A 12904-nucleotide genomic window follows, 5' to 3' on the forward strand; every position below is an offset into this window, starting at 1 on the left:
ATCACTGATTTAAGCATAATAATGAAACATTCAATTCATGCCTTCTCACACCCAGTCATTTATTTCAGCATTAATTTTGTTTTATAGAAACATAGAAAATAGGTGCAGGAGTAGGCCATTCGGCCCTTCGAGCCTGCACCGCCATTCAATATGATCATGGCTGATCATCCAACTCAGTATCCTGTACCTGCCTTCTCTCCATACCCCCTGATCCCTTTAGCCACAAGGGCCACATCTAACTCCCTCTTAAATATAGCCAATGAACTGGCCTCAACTACCTTCTGTGGCAGAGAATTCCAGAGACTCACCACTCTCTGTGTGAACATTTTCTATCAAGCCTTCCCTGACCCAAATAAAATTCTTCAGCTCTTACATGTTGAATTGCTGCCGTTGTAGGAAGGAACTGCAGATGCTGGTTTTACACCGAAGATAGACACAAAGTGCTGGAGTAACTCAGAAGGACAGACTGCATCTCTGCAGAGAAAGAATAGGTGACCTCAGGTGCTGTCTGCATGGAGCACATCCCTTGAAATCTGTCCCATACCTGTACCTGTCTAATTTATTTTTAAACGTTGCAATAGTCCCAGCCTCAGCTACCTCTCTGGCAGCTCCTTCCATACACCCACCACACTTTGTGTAAAAAAATTTACCCCTCAGATTCCTATAAAATCTCCCCTTCCCCCCCCCCCCTCCCCCATCCTTTGACCTATGCTGTCTATCTATTGATTCCCCCACTTTGGGTAAGAGACTGTGCGTTCACCCGATCTATTCCTCTCATGATTTCATACACCTCTATAAGATCAATACGGATAAAAGGGTTGCCAACTGTCCCGTATTAGCCGGGACATCCCGTATATTGTGCTGAATTGGTTTGTCCACACAGGATTGCCCTTGTCCCGTATTTGACTGCTACTATTCTGGTCGAGGGGACTGTCGGGTTGGAGTGCCGCATCCGGCCCCGTCTCACCCGGCCCGACGTAGTGCAGCCCATGGAGTGCAGCAGCAGCGCCTCGCCCGTGGCCCCGTAGGTCGACAGCCCGGCCAGCTGCCTGACCTTCGGACCTTCGCTTACCGCCGACACCACCACCACCCCTCCTTCTCATGGCCGATCAACGGTTCACGAGTTGAATGGGGCGCCGGACTTTGCATGTGACGTCACACGGCCCGGGCCAAATCTCCTCAGCTGGCCCGCCGGCTGGGCTTTGCGTGCAGTCCAGCACCCGGGCCAACTCATCATTCACCCAGCCACGGCCCAGTCGGCCAACGAGAATTGACGTCGGGAGTTTGCCCCTTATTTTGGCCTTTTGTCCCTTATTTTGGAGTGAGAACGTTGGCGACCCTAACGGATAACGCTCCTCATATTAGAGAATGGCGAGAGAGAAATGCTATTGTGTTAAAGATGCCACATTTTCATTGTTGAAATGAGGGAAGGAGCAGTCTGGAGGCGACATTGTCTGAGCCGTATGAAACTAACAGCTCACTGTAAAATAATTTATAAGCTGCCTCCGGTTACAGCCTGCGTAAACATTGTGTAGAAGGATCAGGGCCAGACTTGTGTGTGCGGGGAGTTGTTTGAATACAACTCTGATTACCACAGTCTAAACAATTCTAGGCTGAACAAAGATCCCTAATGCAGGGATGGAATGATCAGTGGTTACACAAGCAGCATGTACAGTTCAAGTTTGCAACTCTCCCTGCTCTCCCGCTCACTGCCTTTGGCAGCCTATCTGAATTTAAAGGGGCCCTGTGTTCACGTGGCCAATGGTTGGCTGAAAATATTCCTGCATGCAGGGCCACTTTAAATGTTTCCTCTCACTCTCCCATGGAGCAAGTTAAAGATTTAACCAGTAATATTCATAGAGATTTATAAGGATCTCAGCCCAAAACATCACCCATTCCTTCTCTCCGGAGATGCTGCCTGTCCTGCTGAGTTACTCCAGCATTCCAGTCTGTGGAATTCTCTGCCTCAGAGGGCGGTGGAGGCAGGTTCTCTGGATGCTTTCAAGAGAGAGCTAGATAGCGCTCTTAAAAATAGCGGAGTCAGGGGATATGGGGAGAAGGCAGGAACGGGGTACTGATTGTGGATGATCAGCCATGATCACATTGAATGGCAGTGCTGGCTCGAAGGGCCAAATGGCCTGCTCCTGCACTGATTGTCTATTTTGTGTTGATAAGGATAGAGATCCATAAAGAAGCAATTAGACAGGTACATGGATAGGACAGGTTCAGAGGGATATGGGTCTAAAGTGTGGGCAAGTTGGGCCGAAGGGCCTGTTGCAACGCTGTATGACTCTAACTTGATGAGAGATACTTGGTTATGTTTGATGGCCATGACTCTTTATGTTTCTGTGTGTGTGACTCTCTATTAAGAGAGCCTTCCAATCTATTGAAGGGGCCTATGTCCACACTGTATGACTCTATAACTCTATGAATCTCTAGATTTCCCAGTGAAGGGTACTGATTTGTACAATTTCAGATTCTAGTACTTTTAAAGATATAACTGCCAGATTGCAATAAACTTGTCTTTTACCTTCATGGAAGGACAAGAGAAGGAATGAATTTCAATGGGGCATAAGGAGCTCATTAAGCAGTTACTTGGACCTTTCACAAAAAGGATTATTTTGTTTTGAGGAAAACAGGTTACGCATCCCAGCTCCAAACACTAGGGGAAATATAGAGGTCATTTAACCTACAAACCCGCCTGTCTTGTCAGATGAGGGGGGAAACCAGGGCACCGGGAGGAAAATCTCACGGTCACAGTGAGAACGTGCAGACTTCATGCAGTCGACACCAGATGTCAGGATCCAAGCCGGGTCTCTGGCGCTGTAAGGCAGCAACTCTGCCACCTATGCCACCCCTAATGATATGCAAGATCTATCTTGCTCTCACTTCCCCTTGCCCTCTCCCTCACCCTCTCACTGTTCTCTCTCATTCTCTCTTTCCCTCTCTTCTTGCTCTTTCTCTTGCTCTCCTGCTCTCCCTCTCCCTCTCTCTCTCTTTCTCCCTCTTTTTCTCTCTCTCTCCTGTTGCTCTCCCTCTCTCTCTCTCACCATTCTCCCTCATTCTCTCTTTCCCTCTCTCCTTGCTCTTTCTCTTGCTCTCCGTTTCTCTCCCTCTGTTTCTCTGCCCACAGCCAGCATGTTCTGTTTTTAAGCTACATTCCTGGTAAAATGAGATTTCTTCTCCTCACTCTATCCTGCAGTTCCCATCCATTGACATGTTGTCTCAATACCACTCTACTGGTAGAGCTGTTCTCTTCGTTCCAGTCGCCTGATCTTTGCCAGCATTCCAGTAAATTATTCAACGTGTTTTTGGGCCTGGCAAGCATTGCAGTGCAGTAGAAACAAAATTCAGCAAAACTAGAGGGCAACAGTGGAGCAAAACCACACTCCACTGCTTATCCATGCGTGAACGTTTTAATTCCGCTGCCCATCAGTGCATTTAGCCAGAGGCCAGACTAGCCTAGAAATCAGCATTAGCCTGACTCGACCGCTGTTGATACTGTTCTTTTAAACTCCAACTAGCCATGTTGCCCTTGGAAGCCTTATCCAGAAAGCATCAAGCCCAGCACCGCTACATACACTCCCTTAGTCTTGTATCGTCTGCCTCCCCGAGGTACAAGGCTAATAGATCAGCGGAATTAATTTGGATTGTTCTAACAAAGAGCTGGCTCAGAGCTGTGGCTCAGAAATCTGCATCTGTGCGATACATTCATGTGACTATCGGCTTAATCTCTCCTGTTGACTTGAGTCTGGAGTAAAAAAAACAGAGATTTTGCACTGGTGTTATGTCGTGACCTGTGCAATAGGTCGTCACACCATGTTTGTTTATATTAAATTAATTTGCCACGGGATTTTCTACAGGATCTCGGGGAGTGTCGTTCTCAAAATAAACCATTTTAAATCCTCTCGGGGGTAGTTAAATATAAATGACTGCAGGTAAATAAATCAAAAGCCATGGAATTACGGCGGCGTTTTCTGTCTTCCCGTCAGTTCAGCGTTTGCAAAAAGGACCGTGTTTTTGGAGGGAGAGCCGAACCAAATTAGTTTAGGCCTTTTTACAAGCCTTTGCAAGCGGGCAAAAGAAGATGGCTGTGTGTTGCCCTGGCAACGCTTAGTATACCGCTGGCAGAGAAATGGAAACGTAACTAATGAGATGGCCCGCCCTGTGGGGTCACGAGCTCAGTGTGATGGGAGTAAATAATAATTGATTTGCTACTCGCAAGATTTCTCCACATTGAAATGGGATATTGATCGGGCGTTAAAGAATGTTTATTACTTGCACTTGGAGGCCTGAGCTCTCACTTAATCTGCGAGGAGTGAAGGAGGGACCGTTTGAACTGAAACTGTGGGAACCTGGAGGCCCTTTCACTTGCTTTTTCTCTCACGAAATAATTCCCACACAGGAAAAAAAAAATCAAGTGACCTGCAATGCTTTAGGTGCAATAAAGGCACTAATTGATTCAATGCTGAATTGTGTGGCCACTTAGCTTACAGAGAGAGAGGATTTAGAGGGGGTGGAGTGGAGGGTTTAGAAGGGTGGGGTGGGGTTTGGGGGTGAAGACTCAGTCTACTTGGCTGTTCGTGGATATTTTTACGGCAGAGATAGACAAATTGTTGATTAGTACGGGTGTCGAGGGTTACATAGAAACATAGAAACATAGAAATTAGGTGCAGGAGTAGGCCATTCGGCCCCGAGCCTGCACCGCCATTCAATATGATCATGGCTGATCATCCAACTCAGTATCCCGTACCTGCCTTCTCTCCATACCCTCTGATCCCCTTAGCCACAAGGGCCACATCTAACTCCCTCTTAAATATAGCCAATGAACTGGCCTCGGCTACCCTCTGTGGCAGGGAGTTCCAGAGATTCACCACTCTCTGTGTGAAAAAAGTTCTTCTCATCTCGGTTTTAAAGGATTTCCCCCTTATCCTTAAGCTGTGACCCCTTGTCCTGGACTTCCCCAACATCGGGAGCAATCTTCCTGCATCTAGCCTGTCCAACCCCTTAAGAATTTTGTAAGTTTCTATAAGATCCCCTCTCAATCTCCTAAATTCTAGAGAGTATAAACCAAGTCTATCCAGTCTTTCTTCATAAGACAGTCCTGGCATCCCAGGAATCAGTCTGGTGAACCTTCTCTGCACTCCCTCTATGGCAATAATGTCCTTCCTCAGATTTAACATACCATTCGCATCGTTATCGGGAGAAGGCAGGAAAATGGGATTAGGAGGCAGAGATCAGCCATGATTGAATGGCAGTGTAGACTCGATGGGCTGACTGGCCTAATTCTACTCCTATAACTTATGAACTTGTGTGGTTGCAGCAATAATAGAGCTCTAGGTTTGAGCTGGTGCCTTGACTTTGGGTTTCACAACAGGGGAGTTTTATTATTGATGGGGGGCAATGTGTCCACTAGCTGCTTCTAATTACGACATGAAACAAAATAGATTGCCGAAAACCTGCTTATTTTCTCTGTGCACCTCTTATTTTTCAATATATTTTATAACGCCAGTCCTGCATGTTACTGTGAGATATAAATGTGAGTGCTCACAATCACGATGCCAGAGACAGTCAGTGTTCGTGCTGAGAGCTTACTATTATTCTACTTCAGCTATTTCAGCTATTTCTCAGGATTTCTAGTCTAAATCAACTATCCCTATTAACCCTTTCCTCACATTACTTTAAGAACACGGCTTTCAAAACACAGACGTTATACTCAGCGAGTTGATCATTCAGAAGATAAGAAGACACAAAATGCTGGGGTAACTCAGCGGGACGGGCAGCATCTCTGGAGAGAAGGAATGGGTGACGTTTCGGATCGAGATTTCAGGTCTGAAGAACTGATTGCTGCAATCACACAACTTCACAGTTGCTGCAGGTCTGAAGAAGGGTCTCGACCCGAAACATCACCCATTCCTTCTCTCCAGAGATGCTGAGTTACTCCAGCTTTTTGTGTCTATCTTCGATCATTTTGAACTTGTTACTTCAAATGTTTTAAATTCATTTCATTGAGATTCATTGTAAGAATGGAAAGTTAATGAATTTGCTTTAAGTTTTTAAACACCAAAAATATCCAGTTTTGCTAAATAATTATTAAAAACTATATTTAAAAAAGAAAAACTCCATGGAATATCCTAAAAATAAAAATGTTAAATTTCATGCCCTACTTACAAATCCTCAGTAAATGCATCCTTTATAGATGGCAGGTCGACACAAAATGCTGGAGTAACTCAGCGGATGAGGCAGCATTTCTGGAGAGAAGGAATGGGCAATGTTTCGGGTCGAGACCCTTCTTCAGACTGATGTCAGGGGAGGGGGCGGGACAAATATAGAATGTAGGCGGAGACAGTAAGACTAGTGGGAGAACTGGGAAGGGGATGGAGAGGGAAAGCAAGGGCTATCTGAAGTTAGAGAAGTCAATGTTCATACCGCTGGGGTGTAAACTACCCAAGCGAAATATGAGGCGCTGTTCCTCCAATTTGCGCTGGGCTCCACTCTGACAATGGAGGAGGCCCAGGACAGGAAGGTCAGATTGGGAATAGGAGGGGTTGAAGTGCTGAGCAACCGGGGGATCAGGTAGGTTTATGCGGACTGAGCGGAGGTTTATAGATGGCACTTCATCCTTGGCATCGAGAGCTGATATTGAAGCTCTGTGCGTTAGAGTTTAGGTCACGTGGCTGTACGTCTCTTTTAGTTTCCTTGCAAATGACTGCTTGCATTGGTTACCCTGATGTGATTTACGATCACTACATTTCCTGAACAGACGGTCTACCTTTTCTACTTTAGTTTAGCTTCCGAGATATAGCGCGGAAACAGGCCCCTTCGGCCCACCGAGTCCGCGCCGACCAGCGATCCCCGCACAATAACACCGTCCTACATACACCAGGGACAATTTACATTTTGTACCAAGCCAATTAACCTACAAACCTATACGTCTTTGGATTATGGGAGGAAACTGAAGATCTTGTAGAAAACCCACGGGGAGAATGTACAAACTCTGTACAGACAGCACCCGTAGTCGGGATCGAACCCGGGTCTCTGGCACTGTAAGCGCTGTAAGGCAGCAACTCTACCGCTGCGCCACCGTGCCGGCCACCGTTGAATTGCCTTTCTTGTGCTGTAGAGGAACTATTGAACAAGGGAGTTCATGTCTTCCATTGAAAGACATATAGTGACTCAGCAGGTCAGGCAGCATCTCTGGAGAACATGGACAGTCTGAAGAAGGGTCTTGACCCGAAACGTCACCCATTCCTTCTCTCCAGAGATGCTGCCTGACTCGCTGAGTTACTGCAGCATTTTGTGTCTATCTTACAGGGAGGTGATGTTTTGGGTCGAGACCCATCTTCGGACTGATTGGAGTGGGGGGAGGGGGGGAAGAAAGCTGGCAAAGGATAGGGGCAGAGATCGGTAATGGGTGAACAGGGTAGAGGAGGTTTTTGCCTTGATAGGCAGATTGTTGGGGAAAAAAGGCCAGGGATGAAAAGACAGGTGTGAGCCTAAAAGGATAGAGAGTTGCAAGTTGTTAAGCTTGGATTTAGAAAAGTTGCGCAATGGGCTGACGTGTAGCATGCAACGGAGCGGAACGTGGGCCTTTTTCATCCATTTCAGTAACCCGACCCGACCCAACCCGACTCGCAGTGTAATCAACGTTGCCTGGCTGTTTTGCGTGGCGATATCCTACATGTAATGATGTTGCGACTGTGTATGTTGTCATCTCGATTTGAGCAATAAATATGACTTCCATGATCTTTATTCATGAATCATATGAATTGGATGCATAGAGCGGCCCCCTGCATGAATAGGGTGGCACAGTGGCAGAAAGGAGCAGTGGTTAAGGATAACTTGGGGTGATGGAAACATTTCTGCCAATAATTATTTTTTTATTCTTGAAAGTTTAATTAGCCAATATGGGCAGCACGGTGGCGCAGCGGAAGAGTTGCTGCCTAAAGGGCCTGTCCCACTTTCACAACCTAATTCGAGACCTTTTTTACTCGTGGACATTTTTCATCAGGCTAGAAAAACGCCCCGACCTACTTGATGCCACGAGTACCTACGACTAGCATCGCGGCCTGCTACGACCTACCTACGACCTCGTGACGACCATGCTGCGAGTATGAGTCAAGGGCAAACTCGGCAGAGGTCGTGAATTAGGTTGTGAAAGTGGGACAGGGCCTTTACAGCGCCTTACAGCGCCAGGGACCTGGGTTTGATCCTGACCGTAGGTACTGGTGTAGTGGGGTGGAGGGACACGGGTCGGGAGGGAGGAAGTTGGTAGGGGAGGGAGTAGGAACGACACAGCAAATGAGACCTCTGTCTATTAAGTGTTAATGCAGGGATACTGAAGAGTAGATGGCCCACAGTATTCAGCAATGTGTATCGGAGCTACAGGATTCTAAGTAGTCCAGCCTCTGAAAGTGAGCCTGATCGAAAAATCAACATCACTGAATTTCCTCTTCTTCCTATCTTTCACGGCTTGTCTGCTTCATGCTCTCCTGGGCTATTGTGAAAGTCTTGCCCCGCCAGCAGTACTGTTGCAAAGGTATCTTTCCCTTCTCTCAGTAATGAGGGATATTAGCATTTGATCGGCTGGAGTTAATTGCTGTGCTGAATCCGCCTGTCTGTCTATCACACTCTGCCTCCTGGAGAATAGAGATGAAGAACACCTTCCCTTTTTTTTGATATGGAAATTACAAAGAAATCTCAGGAAGCGATAACGACCGCACTCCTCTTTTAGTTGGAGAGGAAAGCCAGCGATTGAATTGCCAAACATAGACACAAAAAGCTGGAGTAACTCAATGGGTCAGGCAGAATGTCTGGAGAGAAGGAATAGGTGACGTTTCGGGTCGAGACCCTACTTCAGACCCTGAGTCGGGGGGGGGGGGGGGAAAGGGAAACAAGAGCGATATAGATGGTGATGTAGAGAGATCCATTTAGTGTGATGGATATGCAATTCAATTACCAGTGAAGAATATATTGCCCCCAGACTGCACTATCTGTGCAAGCAAGCAAGAATTTCATTGTCCTATCTGGGACACATGACAATAAAACTCTCTTCACTCTTGACTCTAAAAGTTATGCAAAAAATTACCAATGATAAAGGGAATATTGTTCAAAAGGGAACTGCAGATGCTGGAATATCGAAGGTACACAAAATTGCTGGGGAAACTCAGCGGGTGCCATTGTTGAATATTGGGAATATTGTTGGCCGTGGATTAGGTGAAAATGAATAATGCAGACAATGAAACTCAACGGGACGACAGTGAAACTAGTGCAATGACGAGGGTGGGGGAGGAGCGGGGTGAGAGAGAGAGAGGGGATGCGAGGATCACTAGCAGTTAGATAAATCAATATTTATACCTCTGGGGTGGGGTGTAAGTTGCCCATGCAAAATATGAAGGGCTGTTCCTCCAATTTGCATTTGGCCTCACTCTAACAATGGAGGAGGTCCAGGAGAGAAAGATCAGTGTGGGAAGGGGAAGGGGAGTTAAAGTGTTTGGTAACTGGGAGATCTGCTGCTTGCACAGATAGTGCAGTCTGGTGGCGATATATTCTTCAGTGGTAATTGAATTGCATATCCATCACACTAAATGGCCCATAGTCAGAACCTGGTTGCTATAACAGTCGAGGCAGCTGTCTCAATCTTCGAAGCTTAATTAGAGGAATGAGCTATTTACATCTGACAGCCGCCAACTATCCTTGGACACAGTATTTAAAAGATAGACACAAATTGCTGGAGTAACTTTAAGGAGCAAACACACACAAGCGAAGGAATGGATGACGTTTCAGGTCCAGACCCTTCTTCAGACTGATGTCAGGTGAGAGGGAGATACATAGATAAGGAAGCGTGAGGTGTGAAAATAGGACAAAGGGAATGGTGATCAAGGAAAATGTAGAATCGATCATTGTTAGGTGGGAGAAGGTGACAACAAAGCAAACAGATAAAAGACAATAAGACTGGTTGGAGAACTGCGAAGGGGCCGGGATGGAGAGAGAGGGAAAGCAAGGGTTACTTGAAGTTCGCGAAGTCAAATTTCATACTGCTGGGATATAAGCTGCCCAAGTGAAATGTGAGGTGCTGTTCCTCCAATTTGCGCTGGGCCTCACTCTGACAATGGAAGAGGCCCAGGACAAAAAGGTCACTGTGGGAATGGGAGGGGGAGTTAAAGCAACCGGGAGATCACGTAGATTTAGGCGGACTGAGCGGAGGTGTTCAGCCAAACGATCGCCGAGCCTGCTCTTGGTCTCGCCGATATATATATATAGGAGTCCACACCTGGAACAGCGGATACAGCCTGTCTGAATGACTACCGTCCGGTGCCCCTCACCTCGGTAGTCATGAAATGCTTTGAGAGACTGGTGAAGAAACACATCTGCGCCTTCCCCCCTCGCAACATGGACCCGTTGCAGTTCGCATACCGTCCGAACAGATCCACGGATGATGCGGTCTCCCAGGTCTTGCACACCGCTCTCTCCCATCTGGACAGCCAGAAGGGGGGCTACGTGAGGATGCTGTTCATAGACTACAGTTCAGCCTTCAACACGATAGTCCCCACCAGACTGGCCAGGAAGCTAATGGAATTGGGGCTCAACACCTCCCTGTGTGCCTGGGTCCTGGACTTTCTCACCGCCAGGCCCCAGGTAGTCAAGATGGGAGGGAATACATCGAAGTCCCTCACCCTGAGCACAGGATCGCCCCAGGGTTGCGTCCTCAGCCCCCTATTGTACTCCCTGTACACACATGACTGTGTGTCTAGGTTCAGCTCCAACTCAATAATTAAGTTTGCTGATGACACTGTGGTGGTGGGCCTGATCTCAGACAACGACGAGAAGTCCTACCGGGAGGAGGTGGCTGGTCTAGCACTCTGGTGCCAGGATAACAGCCTCCTCTTGAACATCAAAAAAACAAAGGAGCTGATCATGGACTTTAGGAGGGCACATCATCCGAGGACGTACACACCATTGAGGATAAATGGGGATCCTGTGGATAGGGTGAACTGTTTTAAATATCTGGGAGTCCTTATCTCCGAGGATATGACATGGGCATCACACGCCTCAGCACTCGTGAGTAAGGCAAGGCAGCGCCTTTACCACCTCAGGCAATTGAGGAAATTCAGAGTGTCTCCGAGGATCCTCCAGTGCTTCTACGCAGCGGCGGTGGAAAGCATCTTGTCCGGGAACATTACCATCTGGTTTGGGAATTGCTCTGCCAAGGACAAGAAGGCTCTGCAGAGAGTAGTGCGTTCGGCCGAACGCACTATGGGAACTTCACTCGCCCCCTGCAGGAACTATACATCAGGAGGTGCAACTCCAGAGCCAATAAAGTCATGGGAGACCCCTTCCACCCCTGCAACGGACTGTTCCAGCTGCTACGGTCAGGCAAACGCCTCCGTTGCCATGCGGTGAGAACGGAGAGGTTGAGAAGGAGTTTCTTCCCAGAGGCCATTCGGACTGTAAACGCCTATTTCACCAGGGACTAACTCTACTGAACGTTTTTCCTTTCATTATTTATTATGTAAAAGAATATGTGTGTTATGATTGTGTTTATAGTTTGTTTGGTTGTTTGTCTTTTGCACAAAAGTCCGCGAGCATTGCCACTTTCATTTCACTGCACATCCCGTATGTGTATGTGACAAATAAACTTGACTTAACTTGACAGTAGATGAGGTTGGAGGAGGTGCAAGTGAACCTCTGCTTCACCTGGAAAGACTGTCGGGGTCCCTGGATGGAATTGAGAGGGGGAGGTAGAGGAACTGATCTCGACATGGCCTGTCCACAAGAACCCTGAAGCAAGCTGTCTGAGATGGAAGGTGATCCTGACTTTGACTTTAAGAGCAATTTGTGTTTCTTGTGTTTGTTTGCTCCTTAAAGATTCATTGAAAACCACATACAAGTTCAGACAAGCGGCAGCAGTGGGCAGAGTTAATGTGCATTCCGTTCCAGGGACCTGGAATAATTCCTTCAATGGGTGTTGATTACATTTTATGACTACCATCTTACAGATTTGTGGCTTTCACACAGTGCATGTCGGTATGCCAAACATCAGGGAACTAAGAGCAAACTGCAAATTCAAGCCCTTTGGCCCATCGAGTCAGCGCGATCACCCCTCCCCCCCCCCCCCCCCCCACCACCCCCCCCTACACTAGCACTATCCTACACACTAGGGACAATTTACGTTTTTTTTACCAAAGCCACTTAATCTACAAACCTGTACATGTTTGGAGCGTGGGAGGAAACCGGAGCACCCGGAGAGACCCACGCAGGTCACAGGGAGAACGTACAAACTCCATACAGACGGCACCCGTAGTCAGGATCGAACCCAGGTCTCTGGTGCTGTTATCACACCTCTACCGGTGCAGCACCATGCTGCCCGTAACAGGCATCAACAGGTAGATACTAAACGCAAACTCAGCGGGTCAGGCAGCATCTCTGGAGAAAAAGAAGAGGTGACGTTTCGGGTTGGAGCCCTTCTTCATGCTGAAAGTAGGGGAGGGGGAGGGAGAGGAAGAAACTGCATGTGAGAAAAGGACAGAAGAAATCAGGGCCATCTCAGGAATGGCCCGCTGGTGGAAGGTGTGATAACAAGACCAATCCAAGGATGAGATCAGTGGAACGGGTAGGACGACTAGGGAGGGGGGAGGAGGGGGGGGAGTGGGAATGTAGGAGTTACTTGAAACTAGAGGCCGACGTGCATACTGCTGGGTGGTAAGCTGCTCAACCACAAACAGGTCACTAGGGTGGTACCGAAATAACATTGATTCCTGTCCACGGGTACTACACACATAATGAGAGGTCCAAAGCCTTGTTTAATGCTCCTCATGACCTGCTGGAGGTCACTGAGTAACAGCAGTGTGCGCCAACTCAGTCTCAGGACCTCTGGTAAAGATTATAAATTGTCCCCAGTGTG

The 12904-nt window shown here is 47.5% G+C and overlaps 1 protein-coding gene across 5 annotated transcripts in view; it reads left to right on the forward strand.

Moving 5' to 3' along the window:
- ccdc85c (coiled-coil domain containing 85C) overlaps positions 1–12904 on the forward strand; it is a 189401-nt gene that overhangs the window by 23903 nt on the left and 152594 nt on the right. The window lies entirely within an intron of this gene.

Source organism: Amblyraja radiata, chromosome 9, assembly GCF_010909765.2.
Source record: "Amblyraja radiata isolate CabotCenter1 chromosome 9, sAmbRad1.1.pri, whole genome shotgun sequence".
In the NCBI taxonomy this organism is placed as follows: Eukaryota; Metazoa; Chordata; class Chondrichthyes; order Rajiformes; family Rajidae; genus Amblyraja; species Amblyraja radiata.